Source organism: Camelus dromedarius, chromosome 23, assembly GCF_036321535.1.
Source record: "Camelus dromedarius isolate mCamDro1 chromosome 23, mCamDro1.pat, whole genome shotgun sequence".
Taxonomy (NCBI): Eukaryota; Metazoa; Chordata; class Mammalia; order Artiodactyla; family Camelidae; genus Camelus; species Camelus dromedarius.
This window is the reverse complement of record NC_087458.1, coordinates 32,673,491-32,697,712: the sequence shown is the minus strand read 5'-3', so window position 1 is coordinate 32,697,712 and position 24,222 is coordinate 32,673,491. Positions and strand designations below refer to the sequence as shown.

The window sequence follows — 24,222 nt, the reverse complement described above, 5'->3', positions numbered from 1 at the left end:
GTTTTAAAGTGAACCTATGAGATTTCTAGCTTTTGTTTGTTTATAAGCCTGCGTACACATTATAGATGTGAGATATTTCTACAGCTGAAAAAAAAAATCAAAGTCAAAGATCTCTGCTTAATTGACGTAAAAAAAAAATAAGAGCTTACAAATTAAGTATTTTTAAAATAAAAACTGACCAAGTTGACTTTCAGCGTCACGTGAACAGGAAAATATTCAATATTAAGATAATATTTGATATTGTTTAGTTTAAGTATGTTCTAATTAATATAGACATCTTTAAAGTCATCAATATTAAGTACAATACCTTTACTGTACCTAGTTTTAATGAAAGTCAAATAAGATCCTGTTATATCTGTTGCAGAATTGTCAAGAAAAAAAAATAGTAATGTGGTGTAGTAAAATTTTAAGTAAATTAAATGCAAATGAGATGAGAGCTTTGGGTAAATTTTTAAAATATATTTTTAAAATGTATGGTTAAGATAATCTCTAAATGTTTGGTATCTTTAAATTCTAGAGTTGTGCTAAATTAAGTTAAATGATAGGATTTTATTAAATAGCTATGACACTTTCAGATAAAATAAGATTGAAATATGAATTATTTAACATTTAACTTACCCTTACAAAGAAAGTAAAGGTGTTTAGAAATATTAATAAATGGTTGGTGCTACCCTGAAATAATCTCTATTATTAAGGGTATAATCTCAGTATCCTAGGAAAGTAAGATAAATGTGTAAAGGAAGATATATGAATGTAATTATATTTTGTTAATAAAAAATAGTGACTTTCTTCTGAAGCTGGTTACTTCTGAATGGAAGAGAAAATAAAGGACACACTAATGTGAGTATAGAAAGCTGTGGAACGCTTGTGGAAGAGGAACCCTGAGGAAAGAGTTTTGTACGTTGTCAGAATTGTCTAAGTTTAGAATCAACTTGGGCAAAGTAAATGAATCTTAGAAGTAATCTGGTACAAGACTAGATTTGGTTTTCTCTCTGTTAAGATGACAAAATTTTCTAAAAATGTTAATCCACTTTCAGTAACAAATTGTAAAGCTTCTTATACCACATAACTGACCTGTTCTGCTTTTACTTTAACGTATTTTCTTGTTAATGAAAAAGAACTACTTTACAGTGATCTATATGTTTATCTGACCAAGTGTTCTGAAAACCTTTAACAAGCTCCCCAAATATCAATTTCTAATTAAAGTTCTTTTAATCTCCAGTTAAGTTTGGGATGCTACAGAGGGCCCCTGAAACATCCCAAAGAGAGATTTTAAACTAGTAAGTTTCATTTGGCATGCTAAATAACATGGTATTGTCAAATGAATAATAGATCTTCCTAGGTTATATTGTATGAGAAAATATTATTAATATAGATATTCTATAAATTATATGGATTCCCTAAAATTCTGGTATATCTGAAATGTTACCAGTCATAATTCTAGTTATAGTGACCAGCTTTCTTTATCGATTATAGTGTGACGTTGCTTAACCATGCTTTTAAATCACTTGTCATTTATATACAGTTAATTGTTTCCTTCTGATGATTTTGCAAATTGCTTTCTCTTCAAGGAGATTTATTGATTTCAAATAAATTTCGAACTATAGCACTGAACTAACTGGGTAAGAAATTTTAAAGGTCTAATGAAAACTCTGAGTAAAAGAATTAGTTACATGGGACTGAGTAAACTGGTGAATATGGTTATAATTTTTGATTTTGTCTGACATACTACTGGCTTTTAACCTGTTTCCCAGACATAAAGAAACTCTTCTCCTTAAGCTAGTTATGATTCACAGAAATTTGATAAGTTATACCTATGTAAGCAGACTTGGAACAGTTATCTTTTCTCTCTATCTGATCCCTCAAGAGACTAAAAACTCTAAGGTCCCCAGTGGGTCTATCAGACAAATGAGGAAGATCATCTCCTAACAGATATAGCAATCTCAAAGTATTTTAAGGATTTTAAAGAGAAAAGAATTTACCTAAATCTGTAAGGCAGAAATCCATGACAAGCCCTTGACGAGGCATTCTGGGCCTAAGAAAACCTTATTAACATTCTACCCTGAGACTCCTAATTAAAAGTTCCAACACAGCCAATTTAAAAAAAGCCTATATAATCAAATAATCAGACTTAGCTTGTAAATAAATTAATCTTGATTTGACTATATTTGAGAAAACTGAGGGTAACTTTAGAGAGAAAAAAGATTATATTTTAGTGGATATTAATTTCTAGTTTTGTTGATTGAGGTCTATATTTACTTAGACATTTCCCAGATCATTCCTTGCTGTTATGTCACATTGCTGTAAAGGTTAATTGAATTATGAAAAGAATACTCTAGGTTTGTTTCTGAGGCTCAGTAATCTATCCTTGGTAAAGTTCCAATGCCCCATGACCAGCAGCCAGGGTATTATAAATACTGGAACAGGCATGACTTAAAGAACTGTCTCCAACCTGAATGGAAGGACCCTTTATCAGGTACTCTTAACAAGACCATACACACCAAAGCTGAAGGAAACGGACTTTCAGATTCATTTCCTATCAGAAACAGCCCCTGCAGTGCACTGGCCTATAGAGCACTGCTCACCTTAAAACAATGCCCAAATGGAGAAAAATCTACCAGGTCAGGATGAGAAGAAGACAACATCTGAAGAAGACTGCAGACCCAAGACACCGAACCAGGCCTGTATGCCAATTACTTTGATAATTTCTCCTACCTTTGATTATGAACTACTCCAACTGTTAAGTTTATGGTAAATTACCTATGTCTAGTACTTCTGTGTTACCTTGGTGGGTTTCCCTACTCCAAGGCTCTAACTAGATAGCCCTCAGAAACGTTACTCTAAAAAGAAATAATAGTTCTGTTTAGGCCACTGTTGATCTTACAAGATGGGAGACTTCACCTGGCCAATTAATACCTGCTCTGACCCTGACCATAAATATGAAATTTCTCATAAGATCACTCAAACTCAATCAGGAACACAAGGAAAATTTTAACCCAAAAATATAACTTCTCGACTATTAAATTCTTACTCATGACTTTATAAACGTTACTATCTGAATTACTTATATCCTGTCTATATAATAAAATTGTTGTCTGTTACATTTCCCAATGTGTAACTAGGCCTACAAGATTGATGATGGCTAAACATCTTGAAGGAATAGATAAAATTTATAACCCTGTATAAAATAATTGTAATAGTGCGATTCTAGTTATGGTAATGAGCAACGAAGGGTAAACAATTCCTGGATCATAATAGACTAGTTATACAGGCGATCCAGAGAACTTTTAGTATCAATAGGGTCTGATAAAAAACTAGCACCTTGAATGGCAGCTCAGAAGATACTTCACCAGAAGTAGGAATGAGCCATCCTAGCACCATGGGACAAAATTGGTCATGAAACCTCTCTCAAAATATTGGTCGAATTTAGGACCAAGGGGGAGCACTGTGAATGAAAGTACTACAATGTGAAAGAAAATACTGCAACCACGTCAGTAAACAAAGAATCCTGAAGCCAAACCATCAGCAGCCGCTGCCACACCCCAGCGAGTACATGCCTGAAACCCAGCCTCTCAGCCACTCATATTGGTGCCCTCTGAGCAGACTCAGAATAAGAAAGGACAGGATACTTGCCCTAGATAGCTAGGTGCTTGTTAAAGTATGAATTCAGTGAGTCCAAATGTTTGCTTCCCCCCATACATAGAAAACCACTAAATTCTTGAACTTGAGATACCTGGCTTTCTTTAGATAACAAGCAATCTTTTATTGTTCCAACTACCTGGTCTTTGTTGTAAAGCTCCTGTATATCCTAGCTCTTCCCATACCTCTTGGGAGCAGTTCCTCAGAGTGATCTGAGAGGCTGTCATCCCGGCTCGAGTCCTCCCGCCAAATGAAACACAACTCTTAATTTTAGGCTGAACGTTTATTTCAATCAAGTCCCAAAATAGACACAACTCATCACTTCTGTAATGGAATACACTGGATCAGGAACCAAAAGCGTGTTCTAGTCCTGAAAAACTACTGGTTCCTCTTTCTTCCTGTCATTATACAGTCCCACCAGAACTCATTACTTTTCTGTCTGCTCATCTGGTAACCAAACTCAGAGAAGAGTCAACTCAGCAGACTGCCCTACTGGGGAGAACAGCCGGCAAAAGCACTGTGGGTTGCCTGCCCTCCCGCACGCTCTGCTGACACCTAGTGTCCTCTGTGGAGACCAGGGCAACAGAGATGTTCCCAACAGCTGCAAAGTCCCACACGTTAAGAAAATCATTTTATTTTATATGATATGTTACGTATATACCCATCTCTGAAAACAGCTTTGCCAGAAGCCCAAATATTCAACATTAATCTGCAAAGGCATATCTGGTCCCTAAGTGAAAACAAGTCTCAAGACGACGCTAAGGACTCCAAAGTTCTCTCCACGACCATCAACCAAGCTCCCTGCAGGTCTGCAGCTGCAGGCGGCAACATGTCTGCTTTTAAAGCAAACCCATCCTGCCCTCGGGTGCTACAATGTCCCTCTACGCCCTCCCATCTCAGGGTAAGAGCAGCCGCTACAGAACCTCACAGGGAAGCACTGACAGGACTGGACAGAGAGGATCAGAGCTAAACTAAGCCTTCTGATGACACGAGCTTGTCACTGTGTCACTTTAGAGTTGAAGATATATATAGAGAGAACTGGGGTGATCTTGCTCAAAGTCACACAGCTAATAAGTGGCAAAGTCTATAACTCTGCTCCTCCCTCCGGCGTGACGCCCCAGCTGGGATGCCCACAGGGTTCTCTCATGCCTGCCTGACCAGTCCTTTCCTGTCACTCATAAAACACCACAGGGTCTGAACCTAGCCTGCTTTTTCAGCATCTTTTACCTCCAGTCTCTCAGGAACAAGGCTGCTCGGGCCACTGTATGACTTCTGGCTTCCCAAACACTCCGTGCTCAGGCTGGTCTTGCCTGTGCATCCTTCCCCCTGCTCAGAGGCTCTTCCTCACCTGCAGGAGGACGTTTCCACTCTCTGCAGGGACACCCCCTCAGGGAAGCCCTCTTTTCGCCCTCAGCATTGCAGGTGTCCCAGGCCACATCCCGGGCTGCCCCATTAGGACTGCATGTGCCCAGGGGACTAATCAGACTAGCAGCCTCAGAGGCAGGGATTATGCCCGGGTCTCCCTGCAAACCTACTGCCGGCCTAACAGTCCCCAGCCAGCAGGTCACCTGGAAGTCACAGCAAGTGCCCCACCCAATCCAGAAGTCTCTTCATTTGCCAGCACCGCTGAAGAGTGGTTTCCAAACTTTGGTCAGTTTTGCACAAAAAGACCTTCCACTGTGAACCGGGAGGGGTTTTGCTTATGCTACTCACCCTTACTGGAAACGTCAAGGGAAACCAAAAGGCCTTTTCTTGACACTTTTTTGATGACACCCTCCCACCCACAATACTCAAATGTTCAACAGAATTGGGTCCACGTGATTTTGTTTTCCTTACGCTAAGTGGCTCAAAACACTGCAAGGTTCTTTCTCTTTTGAGGGTATTTGTACTAAGTTTATAGGCTTTAATCTGCTTTTGTCTCACTCTTCAGTATCCCTAGCAGTTGCCACTTCTTAATCCCTTCAGCAGCCTCCCTCCCAACATCTAGTCTAGGAAATCAGCTGTGATGAGGGGCCCAGGGGCAGTCACAGAAGATGCAACTAAGGCACAGAGAGGCGACATAATTTGCCCAAGGTGATCAGCTTCCACCCCTAACAGTGTGTGTCACGTCCCTCTGTTTAACTCTTATGCTAAGCAAGTTAACTTTTTGTAGATTATAGTTATAAACAGATGAGGTATCAAAATATACACAAGGACACACATCAAATCTAAGATGTTGATTAACTCCACTATTTTGTTTCTATTTATTTTATTTCTCTTAAAAAATTAAGAACCTCTGCAGTCAATAATGCAAAATGTTACTGGGTTTTAAATCCAGAATATAGAGGTGTTAAGTGTGTCATTGCTCATCCTTATTTGTATGTTCACAAGACAAAATGATTTGAAAGACTCTCTCCCCTCCCCCTTCTCACTACTGGCTCTCACCAGAGCTCCATGTCCACACATCTAACAGCCTTTCATTTACCCACAGCTGAACTCATCAGATTTTCCCCAGAACTCCCTCTGCAGGTTTCCCTCATCACAGCACAGCAGGGCTATCATTTACCTCATTAATCCACCCAGAAACCTGGGCCTTACTCCATTCTAACTTCACAGACAGCATTCATCCTTTCCTTTTTACCATCGAAACATGTCTTCAATCTGTTCGCTTTAACAAACTGACCGTCCCACCGCTCAAGTGGAAGCCACCAACACTGCACTCCTGGACTCACGAGTCTCCCAATTGGCCCTACAGCCGCTCTCCCCTACTTGAGACAAATGGGATTGTGTCACTCCCGCGCTTTTAGGACTCTTTTCAAACCCACTTTTCTTAGAAGAAACTCCCAGTTCTTCACCTGGTGAAGCTCTTTGCCATCAAACTGTCAGCTCAGGGAGGGCAGGACACGCCCTCTCCCCTTGGCCCCACCCTCTGGCAGAGCATCAGCATGGGAGGACCTGCTGAGCTACACCAGCCTGTATTCTAAACCTGGTCTTGATTTCTTAGCAAACTGCTTCACTTATCCATACAAATCCAAGGTAGATTAGAAAGATTTTAGATGTTGATCTAGACTATTGATTTGGGGATTTTGCACTAGCAACCTGCAAGTACATGTTCTAATGATTCTGTCTTCTAAAACCACACCCAGATTTAAGTAGTACTTGTAGAATGTCTTCGGAGTAAAAGGGACTGTAGTTTTACAGAATTTATATTTTATAACATGAACAACCTGCACAGGGTCACAAATTGAACTGCCTCACAAGTGACAGAAGACAGGTGAGAGGCATATAGCAACAGGTCACAAAGATGGTAAGAGAAACGTTGATTCTCCAACCCCCGAAAAAATTCCTCAATGAACTGAAAACTCTGAATTTTGAAAGTAAAATACTATCATATAAAGAAATAAAATAAATAATCCTCTTCATCAGGGTTTCAAGATCTGACTCCAGAATTTTTAGCAGGCTATACTGAATCCTAGCAAAGGAAAATCATATACACTAGTGGTGAGTAAGTTCCAGGGAAACGGCAGCAATTCCTCCACTTGTAAAAGGACATAATTCACTTGTCAAGGTGAATGTAAACTGCATTCTGGAGAAATTCGGTAGCTCCAAGGCTCTGCTTCTGGGTGGCAAGTACACGGACAGCTTCGAAGCATGCTTCTAACTGAGTCACCGGCATTCTTACACTTCAGGGGGAAACGGAGGCCCTCAGTCATGAGCTGAGATGTTCCTGTCTTGTCTCACTGCCCGTGCCTCGGGGACTCAGTGCCCTGCAGCAACCCGGCCCCAGGCCAGGACCCGTAGCGTGGCCAATCAAGCATGAGGTGCACTGTGCTTGAGAAAGCCCATCCCCGATGGGGGCAAGAGGTGCTGGTGGGGTTGTGTGAACCTATAAATGCTCACAGAAATACACCTACATACAATGAAGTGATACAATTAAGAGTAGCAGGCTATTTAACAAAATTTCAATTGTCAGTGGAAATTTTACCATTCCTTTCCACTTGTCCCCTGCACTCTGAGACAGGCTTAGGCTCTCTCACACCTGCAGCTCTGATGCAATCGTTGTGAATTCATTTTGCTTTGCTGCAAGTGTCTTCGCTCCCCTTGTCGCTGTGAATGTCGTCTCTTAACAGAGTCAGATGTCTTCCTGGATCTCTCCCTGAATTCCTTGCTCCTGCTTCTCAGATCCTAAGATAAATGGCAAGTGAAGACACATGAGTATAAAAGGCACTGTGGACTTGACTAAAGCCTTCAGTGTCCCCTAGGTGAGTGCTGCCCACCCCTTACCTTCGATTCTCAAGGTTCTGCCCAGGGTGACATCCAGACAGGATAGCGTCCTGGGCCAATTAAATGCTGTGTGGCTTGGGCGCACGGACAGGTGCAGGAGCTGGTTCCGGAGCCGGGCACCTCCCCACCTCTGCTCGTCTCTCTCCCGAAGCCCCGCTTCCAAGCCCCCAGGCTCCCTAATCTTCTGTCCTTCTCTTCTATTTTACTCCAAGCCCTTTTCCTCTTCCTTTATTCCCTACTTATCCCCAGCTGGAGTGATTTTTCAATCACAGTATCTGAAAAAATTTTCTGCAGCTAAAAAAGAGGTCTCCAGAGGTCAATGCCCATATGCTGGTTCTTGAAGAGAGCCCCAGGTTAGGGAGACCCTCACCAACACTCACAGGGCATCAGACTTGTTGCAGGTTCGACCACCCCCAACAAGAGTTTGCTGTGACCCCAAGGCACGCACAGCATCGCTGCTCACAAAAATGTAGTTGGCTCATTTATCCATTATTGAGAAAAAAAATTAAAAATTGTTCATGTTCCTTACTAAAATTATTTATGAGGTGGAAAAAGGAATTGTAATAGAAAAGAAAAAATTTGACTTAATGTTAGATGTTTTCCTTTGGCTTTAAACCTGTGCCCTGTTTTCTAGGCTTAGACATGCTAGCTCTGCACCGTTTGTAAAAGAAAGTTGCCTTTAGCCTGAAATATCCAGGAGGGCCTATTCTGCGGGCTCTGATCTTTAAGGATGTTAGCTCTTCTACACTTATGTAGAGATGGCAATTTGCAAAATAGAGAATAACCTGTTTGTTTTTTTTTTTGGAGGTTTTAAAGGGTCACCGTGATTTGACCCACATGGACAGCTGCAAGAACAAAGGATTCCAAGGAAATCAATTCGTACAGCAAGAAGTTTGCAACAACCAACCACATCCCCACCCCTGTTTAGTAAAAAAGGAGACTGAATTCTGACTTGGGGAAGAGGGTTCTCCAGGATATCAGTATGCCATCTTCTGGGTCTGCCAGCTTTTCAAATAAAGTCACTATTCCTTGCTCTAACACATCATCTCCCGATTTACTGGCCTGTCATTCAGGAGGCAGAACTAGCTTTGACGTGGTAACTAAATGACTTCATTGGAGGTAGTATGTCTCCACTGTTTCCCCATTTCCAATATGTCACAACCTATAAATTTTATATGCTGTTTAGCAACACAACCAAAAAACCTAACATAGGGAATTGATTCCATGGAAATAAAATTATTCCTACTCCTTCAAATCTTTTTTCTTTTCTATTTTATTTTGTTTTGCTTATTGAAAAGAAAATAAAAGTCAAATCTGTTTATTTCATGTATTTTTGTTATAGCTGCATATTTTAAATACTAAAAAGATATTTAAATTGCAATAAAAAATTGTTCATATATTAGTGTAAAGATATATAAACAATTAATGTGGATTAGGAAATATATGGATATTTACTAAAATTCCACTGCACATCCAGTCTTTTACAAGCATATCCTGGAATATAAACTCTATGATCCAGGGGTCCACCACCCACATTCTCACTGCCGAGTTCCTTAGTAATCAACTACCAAAGCACCAACATAGAACCACGTGATCAGTACTTTAGGTATAAATGAGGGAATTAGCTCATTCAATTCTATAAAAAAAAACCTTAAAATATTTACTGAACTTACTTACAGACAAAGAAAATTGGACACAAAGAAGTACAGTTTCTTCCCCAAGGTCACAAAGCTAATAACTGGTAAACGCAAGATTTGAACTCATCTGCCTGATTCTAAAAACCAGGTGGAAATCCCGTTTGACTGTGGAGGGTCCAGCAGCACAGCCTATCACCATATCTTTGTTCAGATCTAGCCTTAGACAGCCTGAGACAGCACCCCATTCCTTTGGAACTCGAGGGCAAGTGATATCAATAAGGATTTTGTATTCAGTAGTTTCTTAGGCCTCATTTGTATAAAGTGTCAGCAGGTCAGCAGAAAAACTCTGGGAAATATGAGTGGATCCAGAGCTTTTTGCTGATTAGAAACTCAGTCTAACAGGACATTGTGGCCTTCCCATGAGAGGCCACATGGACATAAACTAAAGACAGCTGAGCAATGAAAACTAGCAAGACCCTGGAACTCAAGCAAGAAAGACCCCTGCCATCCCCTGCCCAGTTGCCTCTTCGCCCGCATGGACACGATGGCAGAAGACCCAGGTTCTTGTCCAAGTTACAACATCATGGATTCTCAACCATAAAAATTTACGGCTCTATGATCTTAAGTACTTTCCAACTCAAATATGATTAAACCAATATCTCAGCAGAATGTCTATATCTTCACTGTCTCTCTTCTATTAGGAGAATATTTCTATGGCAACAAAGCAGAAATCCAATTAAAAACACCATGCAAGAAGCCGGGAGAAATTCTGCATAAGAGACTTTGTTCTCACGCTCAGTGAATGGAAACACAGAAAAAGTGTTCCTTCTCCCTCAGCAAGTGGGAGGTAGCCTGATTGTGTGTGTGTGTGTGCGTGTGTGTGTGCGTGTGTGTGTAAATGAAATACAATGAATTCTGGGATATTTACAGATTTTTTTATCTTACAGTCATTTCATGAGGATGAGACAACCTTTAAAGTAATTTGAATCTAGTGTTCTGAGAGAGTCTCAGGCTCTTATGGTGAAAGAGGGGAAAGGGGAAAGGAAAGGAGGAAAGAAGTAAATGTAGCAAAGGAGTACGAATACTGCTAGGGAAAGGCAAGACATTAATTTTTTTCCTAATTACATCATACACAAATTATGGACTGGCTTTCCCCAAGTCTTGTCAAGCACTGAGTTGCAGAAGAAAGGTGACAGCCCATTTCTTACTGAGCTTGTGATTGTACGTGGCATCTCATAGACACAAATCATTTACGCTGATCAAACACTCTAGCAGCAGGCCGTAATTCTCCTGTTTTGAGAGACAAGAAAACAGGAGTTCAAAGCGGATATATAACTTGACAAAAGTCAGAGGACCAGTAAACAAGAGAGGATGAATTCAAACTCAGATCTGAATGCAGAGTCTGCTCTTCCCACTCCAGGACTGGAAAATCCTTAACACACAGGCTGCCTAGCTCCCCTGCAGTGTTCCTGGCCCCAAGCATTTCCCATGTTAATGGTCGCCAGTTCTCACAGTCACAGCGCTCTGTGCAGCCAATGGCCTCCATCGGACCTTGATCATCTACCTGTCACGCCCAACAGGCTTCTCCACAAAGGCAGGAAAGCTCGCTTTCCAGTGCATACAAAGCCATCCCTGGTCTAACCTGGGCTCTTCTGCGGCTTCTCCAGCCTAAAGGCAGCCATGAAACTGCTCAGAGTTTGTACATAAGCCACACTACCTCTCTCCATCTGTCTCCCCAAATATACTACTTAGCTATGACCATTTTGATAATCTTGGAAACAAATTTTTAAAACAGAAAAGAAAGGATTCTGGAACAAGTACTTAATACTTACAATTTTAAATGACAATTTACAAAGTGAGTATTTACAAACCGATTCTGCCTTCCTAGGTGTCAGGTTTAACAGTTACAAAATATAATAGCAAAAATTCTCACTTACAGAATTAACAAAGACATCAACAATAATCTGGAATAAACTCAAAATTAAAGCCCATGTTCTACATGGAGAAAACTACTGGACTCTACTGAGGAGTAAAGTAAGAGGTGTGAATGTAGAGACATCAACATATTGCATGGAGGAAAGCAGTTTTGTAAGATGTACGTTCTTCTAAAGATAATTCAAAACTTACTAAAAAATCCCATGAAAACCCTTATCTGTGTTTTTTAACTTGAACAAAGTATTTTAGAATTCTTCAGGAATAATAAATTCATACTAACCAAGAAAATTTGTGATGGAAGAAAAGAATCAAAAAAAATCACACTTTCAGTTATTAAATAAATTTTTACAATATGTAAGATATAGCGCTGGAGTAAGAAAGTAAAATTGACAGAAATAACCATGAGCTCAAAAAGAGACTCTAGTGTACATAAGTATATTTTACAGTTGGGATTTCAAATCAAAGAGCAAAGTATGAATTCAATAATTTTCCTGGGACAATCAGAGAATCACCTGGAAAGAACAAATTCTATTCCTGTGCTAATGACCACAAGAAAAATTACAGATAGTGATGTAAATATTAAAATACTAATAACAACAAATGCAACTCTTTGCTCATATTAATTCAACTTCTCCTCACTATAACAAGTACTATTATCATCTCCATCTTAGAGATTAAAAAAACTTACAGAAGAGATTTATATCATTATAAGAAAGTGTTTCTAAGAATAATACCAAAGATAAAACCCAAAAGGAAGACATTTACAATCTTAAAAATATTTTGGGCCACAAAGAAAATAAAAAAACTACTGAACAAAATGAAAGGCAAGAAATGACAAGAAAAAGCTCTGTGATACATGTTGATGAAGACAAGGGGTTAATGTTCATAACATACAAAGAGCTGTCACAAAGCAACAAGAAGCTCCCTCACTTAAATGTGTGCAAAGGACAAAAGGGATCATTCACTTTTAAAAAGTCAGATGGCTAATGAGTGAAAAATGCTCAATACCTCACTGGTCATCAAATACAAACTAAAACAATGAAAAAGCACTTTTGTTCATCATATTGGCAAAAATTTATAAACGATAATCTAGCTAGTGTCCATCTGTGAGAGAACAAACTGTGAGTGACATTTTGGAGGACGACATGTCAATGGATATGTAAACTCTGAAAAACGTGTGTACACACAGACTCAACTCAACTTCTAGGAATCATTTCATTTAGAAAAAAATCAGTTCAAAAGATGTACTCATCAGAGCATTTACACAGCACTGTTTACAATGGTGGGATGAAAAGCTGAAGTGAAATCATATCCTGTGATAGAGAATTGGTTACATAAGTTATTTACAGCTTTTCATTCCCACTGGAGAAGCAATTTCTAGAGTCACTTGAAAGGAGCCTGTGATGAATGTAAATGTCACATCCAGGGACTAAATTTCCAGAAGCCTTAACTAAAGGAATACTCATACAAGATCACAGGTATGTTTGTACAAGAGGGATGCCAGTCAAACATCCTTTCTGAAAGTGGAAAATGGAGAAAACTTAAGGGTCCAACATCAAGAAAATGATGCGGTAAATCACGGCAAGATGTGGGCTCTGAAGGGGCCGGCGATTCGGCATTGTCCAGGGCCTTGTCCACATCACTCTCCCACCAAAGGTGTCCTTCCACAAGAGACCACACCTGCACATCAGGAGACCCCTCCTCTCTATCTGAAAGGACCGGGTGAGTCTGGAGTGGGAGGACGTCTATGATATACCCGTGAGTGAATAAAGCGAGCTGCAGAACACATATAGTACGGTCTTATTTTTCAATAAAGCATATATACACACACATATACATAGATTTCTCATATAAGTGTATGTATGTAGGTATGTATGTATTTATGGGTATATATATATGTCATAGGCATAAAGGTCATGAAATATATACACCACATTGTCAACAGCTTTTACACTCAGGAAATAAGGGGAAGGGATTTAGGGGCCTTTCGGTACCACCACAGTTCTCTTTTCAGTATTTCAGTTAAGTATACTTGAAATTAAAAGTTTATTTAAGTCCGAAGTAAAATGGACGATGCCTCCACAAGACATAATGCTATACTGGTCATTAAAAATCATGCCAGCGGAGATAGAATATTGCAGAAAAACATGTAATAAGCCGAATGGAAAATGGAGGTCTCCACACAGTAAACAGGCACAGAGTGATCGCTGCTTTTTATGACAGAGGTGATACACACTGACGAAAAGGACAGAAAATAGATGTTAAAGTGTTTAATTACTGTCTCTGAGTAGTGGACAAGGATACCCTCTTTTTGCCCCTTTTTTCAGACGTATTATATTAAATACACATTACTTTTCATCTGAAAAAAGCATTTTTAGATGTCTAGTACCATGCATTGGAGAAAATACATGAGTACTTACAGAAACAAATAACTAGGAGACACCGCAGCAGCTTCAAACAATGTAGAATGGGCGATCCTGAATAACAATGCGCAGTTACATAAGGACCCACAAAGTGAGAGCACCTGCTGTAACAGGGCATGGCCCCCTTCTATTTGTCAGTTGTGTCTTCAGGGCTGAGGCAGATCTGAGCACGGCCAGTGTCAGTGCTGGTGTCTGGATGGATGCCACTGGAGGTGAGGGCACCTGCAAGCCGAGAGGAAGAACAGAAATCATCCTCTACTTTTTCTGTCTTGTTTCTTTGTTACTGTAAAAGAGAGGCATAAATAAGATAAACTAAATCTTCCCTGCTGAAATTTAAGTAATGAAACCGTTTTTAAAGTCTTCACAGCTTATATTCTGCGTATAACTGTATTTACAACAAAGCATCATATTTATTAAATGTTAATTAACTCAATTAACTCCCTGTTGAAACCTATTAAAGAACATGAAATGCACTACGTGAAAGCACCACGCCTGCAGTGACTACCTCAGCTGTCTTGACGGCAGTGAAGTCAGCCCCCACCATCCCGTGGCCCTGAGCTCCTGATGCTGCAAAGAGAGCACGCTGCCTCCTCAGATGGAGAGGAACTGTGAAAGCATTTTCTGAAGTCAACAGAACTGACAAAACATAACTGACAAATCCCAGGCTTCTTGGAGGATGTCATTTTCTGTTTCTGGCCAACACCCATCAATGAGCAGAACCACCCCATTCCGAGCCATGAGACTCACGTGGGAAGCAGTTTTGGAGAAATTTCCAGGTATAGAATGTAACCAACTATACATAGAACTCTGACAAAGGAAAAGATGAAATACTGTGATTTTGGAAGACACTCAAAATATTCTCCTAAGCCTTAGTAGCTGGAAAGGCTGGGCTTCTCCTCATCCACTTATTTATTTCACATCCAGTGAGAATCTCCCACAAACCCTGTTTCCCTGTGTCTGCTGGGAGCCTCAGGCACACTGTTGCTGTCGATCTTATAAGTCACAGCAATCTTATAAGTCTTATATTTCTCACGCCTGCAACCCTCACACAAGCTCGCCTCCTAGCCTCACTGTCTGAACTTGGCCCCATTTTCTCACCTGTTTTTTGGTATCTGTTCTTCTGTAAGCTGCCTGAAATGCTTTTTGGAACAAGTCAGAAGAATGAGTGGGTAGAGAACTGGACAGATGGACAGGTGAGAGGTGGGCAGACAGACAGAGAGACTCCAAGAAAAGGGGAACAAAGAAAATTTCCTATGCAGAACCCTCTTCTAGTCAGGGAAGAAAACCGCCACGGAGACGTGTGAAGAGGCAGGTGGCTTAGGGCTGTTTCCCTGGATTCCATGAAAAGCCACAACAAGAGATGAGAGGGTAGAACTATAAATAATAAAAGAAAAAAAGCATGCATGCTTGAAAAATATATCTACAATATGTACTTTCTAAAGAATAGATTCAAATCAGCAAGGCCCAATAACACAATTTTTGGGTATTTAGAGAAGTGAGAATCCCACATCCAAACCAGAAGACATCCCTTTGGCACACTGAGAGTCTACACGGGGTGGTCATAAAGCTGTCTCTGCAAATCCATTCTATCCTGCACTTACGAGGAATGAACAGCTGTGCTCGGGCTGCCCACTTGCGTCATTTACACCCCACAGCACCTCTAAGGGGGAGGGACGCCTAGTGAGACCCGTCTCTGCAGGACAGGAAACAAGTATGGGAGAGGCTAAGCCGACCTACCAGTTCTCCATCTCACAGGACTGGTCACTCCAGAGCAGGACTCGATCTCAGACCCATGTTTGTAACCACAGAACTACCGTGCTTTATGTGCTTTTTGTGTGTATAACACATTTGTTTCTGGCATGAAAGGATATTTAATAAATTTTCGGTTGTCTTGTCTATCTCATTAGCTCACAATCAATCTTTATACAGTTGAACTGTACTATTTCAAAAAGAGTACAACGGAAAGAGCAGGGGTCAGAATAAGAGGGGTTGCAATCTTTATCTGGTACCTCATCTCATCCAAGTCCCCAACCAGGGAGAAGGAGCAAATGTTTTCATCTTTTAAAGAGAGGGCTCCAGTGATGGTGACTTACTCAACTCCAAAACCAAGGCTGGGGGTAGGGCACAGGCAGCAACCAGAGCAGTATCACCTGTAGGAAGGAGAAAAGAGCTCACGGGAGGGCTCAGGGGCTCAGCCTGATTTAATTTCAATTGATAAAAGAATACCACAGTTTGAAAATACTACCATGCCATGGATTTGCGCTTTCTTGACATCTAGCAAGTTTCCACAGCCCACATGTAACATTATCATGTACCAGTGAAAGGAAGAGTGTACAGAGAGGGAAAATCAATGCCACAGGCAGGCTGAAAACCAGACTAGATGAAAGGAAGACAAAGGGCATAGTTAAGAGGAGGGGAAAGGCTGGGAAAAAGACATCATCAGAAGGACTCTCAAGCATCATCCAACAATCATATAATCATTCATTCAAGAGAGGGTTAATGAGGTCCTATTTTGTGCAAGATTTTTCACAGGGCAAAGAAAGAGCGCAGCCTACATGGTGGCAGCAATTGGCAGGGCTCAAATACACTTCTGATCCTGGTAACTTGCACACTTTTACTCAGTATAAAGGCAAAGAAAAAAAGTAAAATAATACTCTATAAACAAAATGCATTGCTGAAAAAAATTAAAGAAGTCCTAAATACCTGGACAGACACACCATGCACATTCCTGGATCAGAAGACAGTGTTCTTGGAGTGGCAGTGCTCCCCAGAGCGATCCATACATACAACGTGGTTTCGATTACAATCCCAGCAGGCTCCTCTGCAAAAACTGACTAGCTGCTACTACAATTCATATGGGAATTCGAGGGTCTCAGTAACCAAAACGTACTTGTAAAAGAAAAACAACATGAGAGGACTTGTAATTCTCAATTTCAAACCTTACAACTGTATCTCCAAGTGATATTTGAAGCCATTTTTAAGTTATTATTGTGTTTATCCTTATTTTCCAAATTCTCTAAAATGAATATATCTTTTACAATAAGAAAAATAAAAAGTAAGGTATCTTTTAAAACATGCACACCGATTCATTCATTGGGAAAAAAATATTTTAATTATAAAGAGGTAAACAAATATCTAGTGAAAAAGGACTACTTAAAAACAAGAGTGCATTTACATTTTTCATAAATTGAAATCTGAAAGCACAAACACATCAAGATTCTAAGGAGACCGATGCAACATATTAATATTTATTTCCAAAATTCTAATTTAACAATGAAAACTCAAGAAAGGTAAAATCATGTTTGACAGCCAACTGCAAACACATGGAGAGCAAAGTCCTAGAAATCACAGTTCCTTTAACTCTGCTACTACCTCAGTAGGAGAGGAAATTCCTCACTGAGAGGACAGTGGAATCCCATGCATAAGACAGGATACACAGTACAAACTGCACTAGAATCAGGGGTGATTTTCTTAGACGAACTCTAAGGCTACAACATTGCTGAAAAACTATAAAAACATTGACAGGCATATTAAAACACAGTCATATATATTATACAGAAACATATGAAGTCTGCTCCCATGTTGCATAGAAATACAAACATATTTGTTCATTTATGGGCACTGATTACTTTTTCCCAGGTAGAATATTTCAACTAAAACAAATAATCAATAATACAATCCTCTTGTCAAATCTAGTTGATAAGTTACTCTGCTATGTAACCATAATGTGTCTAAGATAGTTCTAAAATTAGTGAAAAAATCTTTTTATGGTTACCTGAACTCTTCTCAAAATTCCAAGCTAAATTTTAAAATAGATCAGAGCAGTATTTCTATATGATCTTTTCCCTCGTGAAATGAACACAGTCTGTTGTCAAAATTCTGTCCTTAAAATGGTTCACGAGCACTGTATCCTAAAAAAACTGCTGGACAGCAAGGCACTATCCAGACAATGTGACCAAACCAATGAAACACAAGGAAGACAGTGACCCTATTCTGGAGGGCTTATATATGTGTCAACACAGGGGTTTTTATTTGATTGGTTTGATTTGTTAGAAAAATAAAATCACTCAAGTACTTTCTTCTTTGAGCATTCTGTAAGTCATGACTGTGTTTTTAGTGTCATGAGCAGGAAAGACTTAAGCATGACTTGATTAGGTCAACTAGCAACAATCATCACTGGAGAGTGAGTAATAAAGGAGTAAACTGATAGCAATGCTTCTGCCTACATGAGACCTAAAATAAACCTACACTGACCTCTGCAAGGAAAATGAGGAGATGAGGTCCCCAAAGAGAAAACAAACAAGAAATCAAAAACGGAAACACTTTTTCATTAACGATTCCAGGAAGGAGTGGAGCATGTTGATGAAAAGCACAGATGTTGGGGACAAACATGAGGGTCTGAACTCCCACAGCACTGGGTAGCTGTGACACTGATATGACAGTGAAATTTTCTGCATCTCAGTCTCCTGTCCATAGACTGGGGACAACAACAGCACCCGTCTCCTAGAACAGTCCTAAATTAAGTTATTTTATATATAAAAGTTTAAATAAAATACCTCAGATTTTAAATATTACCCCAAAAGCACAAGGAACAAAGAAAACAGAGATAAATTGGAGTTCATCAAAAGTGAAAACTTTGCTTCAAATGACACAATCCAGAAAGTGATAAAACAACACACAGGACAAAATTTTTTCAAATCATTTATCTGATTAGGAATTTGTATCTCCAAAAAAAAAAAAAAATCTCCTACAACTAAACAATACAAAGGCAACTCAATTAAAAATTGAATAATGGATCTGAAAAGGTATTTTTCAAGGAAAATATACAAATGGCCAATAAGCACAAAGAAACGATGTTCAATATCATTAGCTATAATTGAAATCAAGTCAAAACCACTAGGAGAAACTGCTTCACACTCACTAGAGTAGTATATACTCAAAAAGAGAATAACAAACAGTAATGAGGCCACAGAGGAAGCGAAGATCCCAGCCCTTGCTGGTGAGGACTTAACACAGCGAGGCCACTTTGGAAAACAGCCTGGAAGGTCCTCAGAGAGTTAAACATTTGGTTTATGAATGACCCAGCCTTTCTGCTCTCTGGGCATACACGTAAGAGAACTGAAAACAAGTGTCCACATAAAAACTCCTACAGGAATGTTCACGGCGCCATTATTCATCACAGACAAAAAGCAGAAACAAACAAAATGCCTATCACCTGATGAATGGGTAAACAGTGGGGCCCAGTCATACAGTGGAATATTATTCAGCAATTGCAAAGCATAGAGTACTGACCCAGGCCACAAGTTTGACAAACATTGAAAACATTACTCAGTGTGAAAGAAGTCAGTCATAATAGACGGTTTCATTTACTTGAAATGACTCGATTTACATGAAAATGTCCAGCACAGGCAAATCCTCATAGAGAGAACAGTGGCTCCTTGGGGCTGGGGGAGGATGGGGAAGATGTGAATAACTGCTTATGTATACGGGGCTTCCTGTTGGGGGATGAAAATGTTCTAAGATTGACAGGAATGCACAATTCTGGGCATAGAGTAAAAACCGCTGTACATTTTAATGAGTGAATTGTATTAAAACTGTTAAGAACAAAAGCACCTAGGGCCAGTACCTTCCCATAGTAAACGCAAATTGCTAATTTTATTACAGGAAGAAGAAACTGCCCTCAGCATGAAAGCAGGAGATCTTCAAATGTGGGTAAACAGAAATTGGACAAGAGCATTTCACTTGAAACACTTGCTGAGTTTACACGAAATATTCAGAAATAGGAAAATCAGTCTGACATCACGAGGAAGCATTCTGCTTCAAATGAAGATCAAGGATTCGGCAAGCCCAGCTGCTAAAAATGACCAGAGAAGAAACCTGGTTCTTAAAACAAGCACCAGAGCCAACAAGGAAATGGTGGTGAGGAAAGCAGGAGGCCGAAAATCTGGAACAGTTAGCTACAAATAATTTCTCCACTGAAAATTCAAATATAAAATGAAAGCGACGCAATGCTGTGTTGACCTCACGTGAATGGGCTTCCTACGGTGCTCGACATTTCTGTAACCCCGAATGAGAGACTCAGGAGAATCAGCATGGTTACTGGGAGCCCCAAGTGACTGCCCACCAGCACGCAGACCACCATCACATCTGCCAGGTTTCAATTGCAGACAAGAGACCAAGTACTGAAAGGCACAGGAAATGTTGACCGGGGAAGAAAAGGCTGCAGTCAGTCCTGGGACAGAGGCCCTGTGAGCAGAGGCCAGAAGGCTGCAGGTGAACTGGAGTTGCCCTGCGGCAGGAAGGGACCACAAGGAAGCAGATCTCAATTCTCTACTCTCTCTCCCTCGGGTAGGAGAGATAAACCTGCATCTTTCTCACCTGGAACTGTGGGTTCTGGCTGGCAGAAATCTTACAGACACGGAATGATTATTCAAGACTGGAAAAAGTCCAGCAATCGATAGGGAGTAGGGAGCCAACTCCACGAGCCTATCAAATGCTCCCATATTTATTGTGTATAATCAAAGGAAATAGTCATTAACAGTTGTGTGATAGTAAGCAGAAACTTGGGAAAAGTGGATGAGACAGAGATTACAGAATCCAACATGAGTACAAAGTCTTAGTGTATCTTTAGGGAAGTCATGGGGTGAGGGGAACAAAATACATTCTTTAGATATGTGAATTTCAAAACAGACCACCAAACCTGCCAGTTCCTTGTTTTGCGGATAACAGACTATCTAACAGCACACAAGCCCAGCTTTTATAGCTGAGGTCCTGGGTCCTTGCTTTGCAATGAGCAGAGTGCTATCTAAAACCTCAACTACGCAAGCAAAGCACTGTCTCTGCTTTTTAAGGCAAGGAGACAGGAGTGAGGATGCACAGGCGCTTGCTTGCAAAGCAGTTACTAAGCATAGTTTTTCTTCTTAAAGTTGACAGGCGGCCTGGGTCTGCTACAATTTGTTAACCCAATCAAGGGCTCCCACATTGAACCATTATGGAGAATATCCTGGGATGACAAATCCTGGTTTTGGGTCTTTTCCTGCCAGCTTCAGCCACTCTAGAAGGGTCTATGCACATCCCTGAATAACGATCCCACAAAACCACCCACACTCATAACTCCTGGTGCTTGAAACTTAATTTTAGCTCTACACAACTTAACTTAGAAAAGTTTCAAAAATAAAAGATATTATATACTTTTTATAGCTCATCATAGGATTGATTTTTCTGATTGCTCTAAGCTGCTTCTACTTGGTAAAGCACCTAAATCTGCCGGTGAATTCAATACTTTCCATTGGGAATAACTAGCCAGTTTGAGCTCGTTAACTTCAATTGGTCAAATATCGATACACTTAATTGATTTTATTGTTCATCAGTTTCAGCCGGGAGGAGAGGGAGTGTCACTCTGTTCCTCAGCCCACCCTCAACTGTTTTCTCATCAGCAACTCAGGCCTCCTGAAAACAAACAAACAAAAAAGCATTTGTTTCCCTTCTTCTACACATTCCACAAACCAAACAGTAAACATCAGCCTGAAGAAAGAATTCAACACAAATGTTAAAACAAAAATCTATAAACCTGAAGTATCTCCATCTCCGAATCATGATACACAATGACATGAGAGTAAGTATGTCAGGCACAAAGCATGCGTCAGCCTAACCACCTGATTTATATTCTTCAAAGGAAGGAAGGTTTTCGTATTTTTTATTATCACTCTTTCTCATTGCTTCTGATTAAGCCAAAAAATAGTTTATGAAATTATTTAGCACTGCAATAACAGATTTTTGTTGTATCAATTACAGAAGGCATTCAGAGGGGATAGGAAAACCCACCTCTGTAAAAAATTCAAAATATCTTCCCCTGTTAAGAACACGTATACAGAATGCAACAGGGAATTCAAATTCTTGTGGAGAGGAGCAAAAGCCACAGAAAAAAAAACAAAGTAATACTATGAGTCAAATCAAAATTCACTGGACAAACATGCTCAATGCATTCAATGAATTTTAAAGGCACACGGCAAGCCATTCACTTAATGATATGCAGGCTAGAGGAAGAATTTCCCTCTTTAACACACAGCAGAAATCAATAGGGTGCTCCACCAAACAACGACCAAAGAACAATCAAGTTTTTAACAGTTCTGATAAATCAGCATGTTCTAAAGATGAAAATCCAAAAATTTTAAACATTCATTCACACCACAATGAAACAAGCACTTAAAAAAACCAAAAAACCCCAAAGAAACTAAGCATATAGATCATGTACATAGATCAATGAGAATTTCTTTTGCCGCTGGAAGAAAGAACAGGCTATAGCCTTTTCCTTGAAAAATAAAACTACTTTTAAAGATAAATGTTAAAACACATTTCATCATTCATGTTGCCTTGAAAAATCTGAGGCACTTATATCTGATTAGAAAAGCAATTCTGAGTAATAGTAAGTTACAATTCAGTGCCAGTTTGCTTTAGAATAAAAGAGAAAAGAAAAGCTACTGTTCCTCAAATCCTGCACAAAGTGTGAAGTGCCTCCCTGCCTCTTTCTCCTCCCGTTTTCTAAGCTCATGCTCCCCAACCCTTCTGAAACAAGTATGAGAACCTCTTATTCCCAATATGCCAAATGACAAAAGAACATCAATTTATTTGTGTAAATATATGCCTACACCTTGAACTGGAGGAGAAAGGTATCAGAAGTCTATATGGAACTTATTTCTACCTTCCTGAAATCACACACACAATCGTTCACAGAGACACAAACATATTCCCCCTGGATTACTGGGCACTTCACAAGCTTAGGACTTCCAACTTCTAGAAGATAAATTTGTAATTAGTTTAAAATACAAAACTGTCAGCTTTTGAAAGCCTTGATCATCTGCTAAACCATCCAATTATCAAAGAGACCCAATTAGCCTTCTCTGTAGAATGTAATTTCCCATGATGACAAAACAGACCCTAAGAAGTACTGGATCCAAGTCTGGTGTTTATCACTAGCTATGATCGTTTTTAAGCACATTAACAGATTCAGAAAGGTTTGTCCCAACAACATTTATTCTTCTTGATATAGTATACGTGTTCAAATGCCTATACAGAGACTATGTCCCATGATGGTGTTTAAGAGCTCTTTTGTGTATTACAATATTTATTTTTAAGTGCAGACAAGGAGGGTGGGTGTTACTCAGTTGTAGGCCACCTGCTTAGCATGCAAAATATCCTGGCTTCAGTCCCCAGTACCTCCAAAAAAATAAATAAAAATAAGTGCATATTTAAAAATGAGTAAAGATATAAAAAAATGCAGACTAAAAACCACTGCAATCTAGGAGCCACAATTGGAATAAAAAAACAAGTGTTTCTATGAAATATTGACTATATGCCAATCACAGAGACAACCACAAATCACACCTGATAACCATCACGTGTGATTCTCAGCAACACTAGTAAGTAGACATGGATGAGAAACCCGGCACTGCGGATGAGGAGACGGGGCTCGGAGGAGCCGGGGACGCTGACCGTCCTGCTCCCCGTGACACCGCGTCTGCCCAGGGCAAGCTCTGACAGACCTGCTCTGAGGGGACACCCAGCTGTATGGAACGTTGGGGCACTGGGGAGTCCCAGAAAACACAAAAATTTTTCAGTGAAAAACCAGCTCAAATATATTACACTGTGCCACATCCTTTAAACAGGGAACATGACTGAGAATTTTTGATGCCTCTGTGTCCTTTCTGCCATCATTAATATTTGCCCTCTCAGCGTGACCAGTGATGAACTGGACCCCATATGAAGTGCACTCAGATGGAAGATCATTTGAAGCTGTTTTATGAAGTTTGTAGGACTCTGTCTATGCCTCACACAGGCGGTCATCCATCACTTCTCCCCGGTGTGGATGTACCACCTGAAATCGCTCCTTTCTGCTTTTTAAAGTCCCTTCATCTACTCCAGACTTTTCAACAGCAAAGAATCAGCTCAACCACAGACAGTGGACAGTTTCTCACCAAAGGGATTTGAACAGCCCATCGGATTACCTGGAAGCCCTTTTCTTCTATTAAACCCACTTTGAGGTAGTTCATCATTTTCTGATTGGTGGACTTGGCCTCTGACTGGCCTTCTCAGAAAGCTTCCAGCCTCACATCCGGGGATGGGATAGGACCCTGATATTGGGTAAAAAAGTTCTGAAGGCGGACATCATCCAGTCAGGTCTGCAAGGGTAGAAGTGCCACAACGTGCTCAAAAATTATGCAGTCAGCACCCCTGGGCTCCCATGGACTGATTTCACATTAACCAAACTCATGAGACACTGATGCAAGAAAACCAGAAACTTAACTTATTAATGTAACAGAAGACGT

General features: G+C 40.0%; 1 long non-coding RNA gene across 4 annotated transcripts in view; it reads right to left on the bottom strand.

The window, feature by feature from the left end:
• Positions 1-7,314: 7,314 nt before the first annotated feature.
• Positions 7,315-24,222, bottom strand: part of LOC135319027 (uncharacterized) — a 50,619-nt gene continuing 33,711 nt past the window's right edge. The window contains exons 3-6 of one of the 4 annotated variants that reach the window (XR_010377594.1): positions 16,601-16,786; positions 15,991-16,047; positions 13,895-14,119; positions 7,315-7,803 (exon numbers count right to left, since the gene is read on the bottom strand). This is a non-coding gene — a long non-coding RNA (uncharacterized LOC135319027). Of the gene's footprint in view, positions 7,804-13,894; positions 14,120-15,906; positions 15,965-15,990; positions 16,048-16,600; positions 16,787-24,222 lie in introns of those variants that run through there. The other 3 variants (XR_010377595.1, XR_010377597.1, XR_010377596.1) reach the window with 3 other exon arrangements.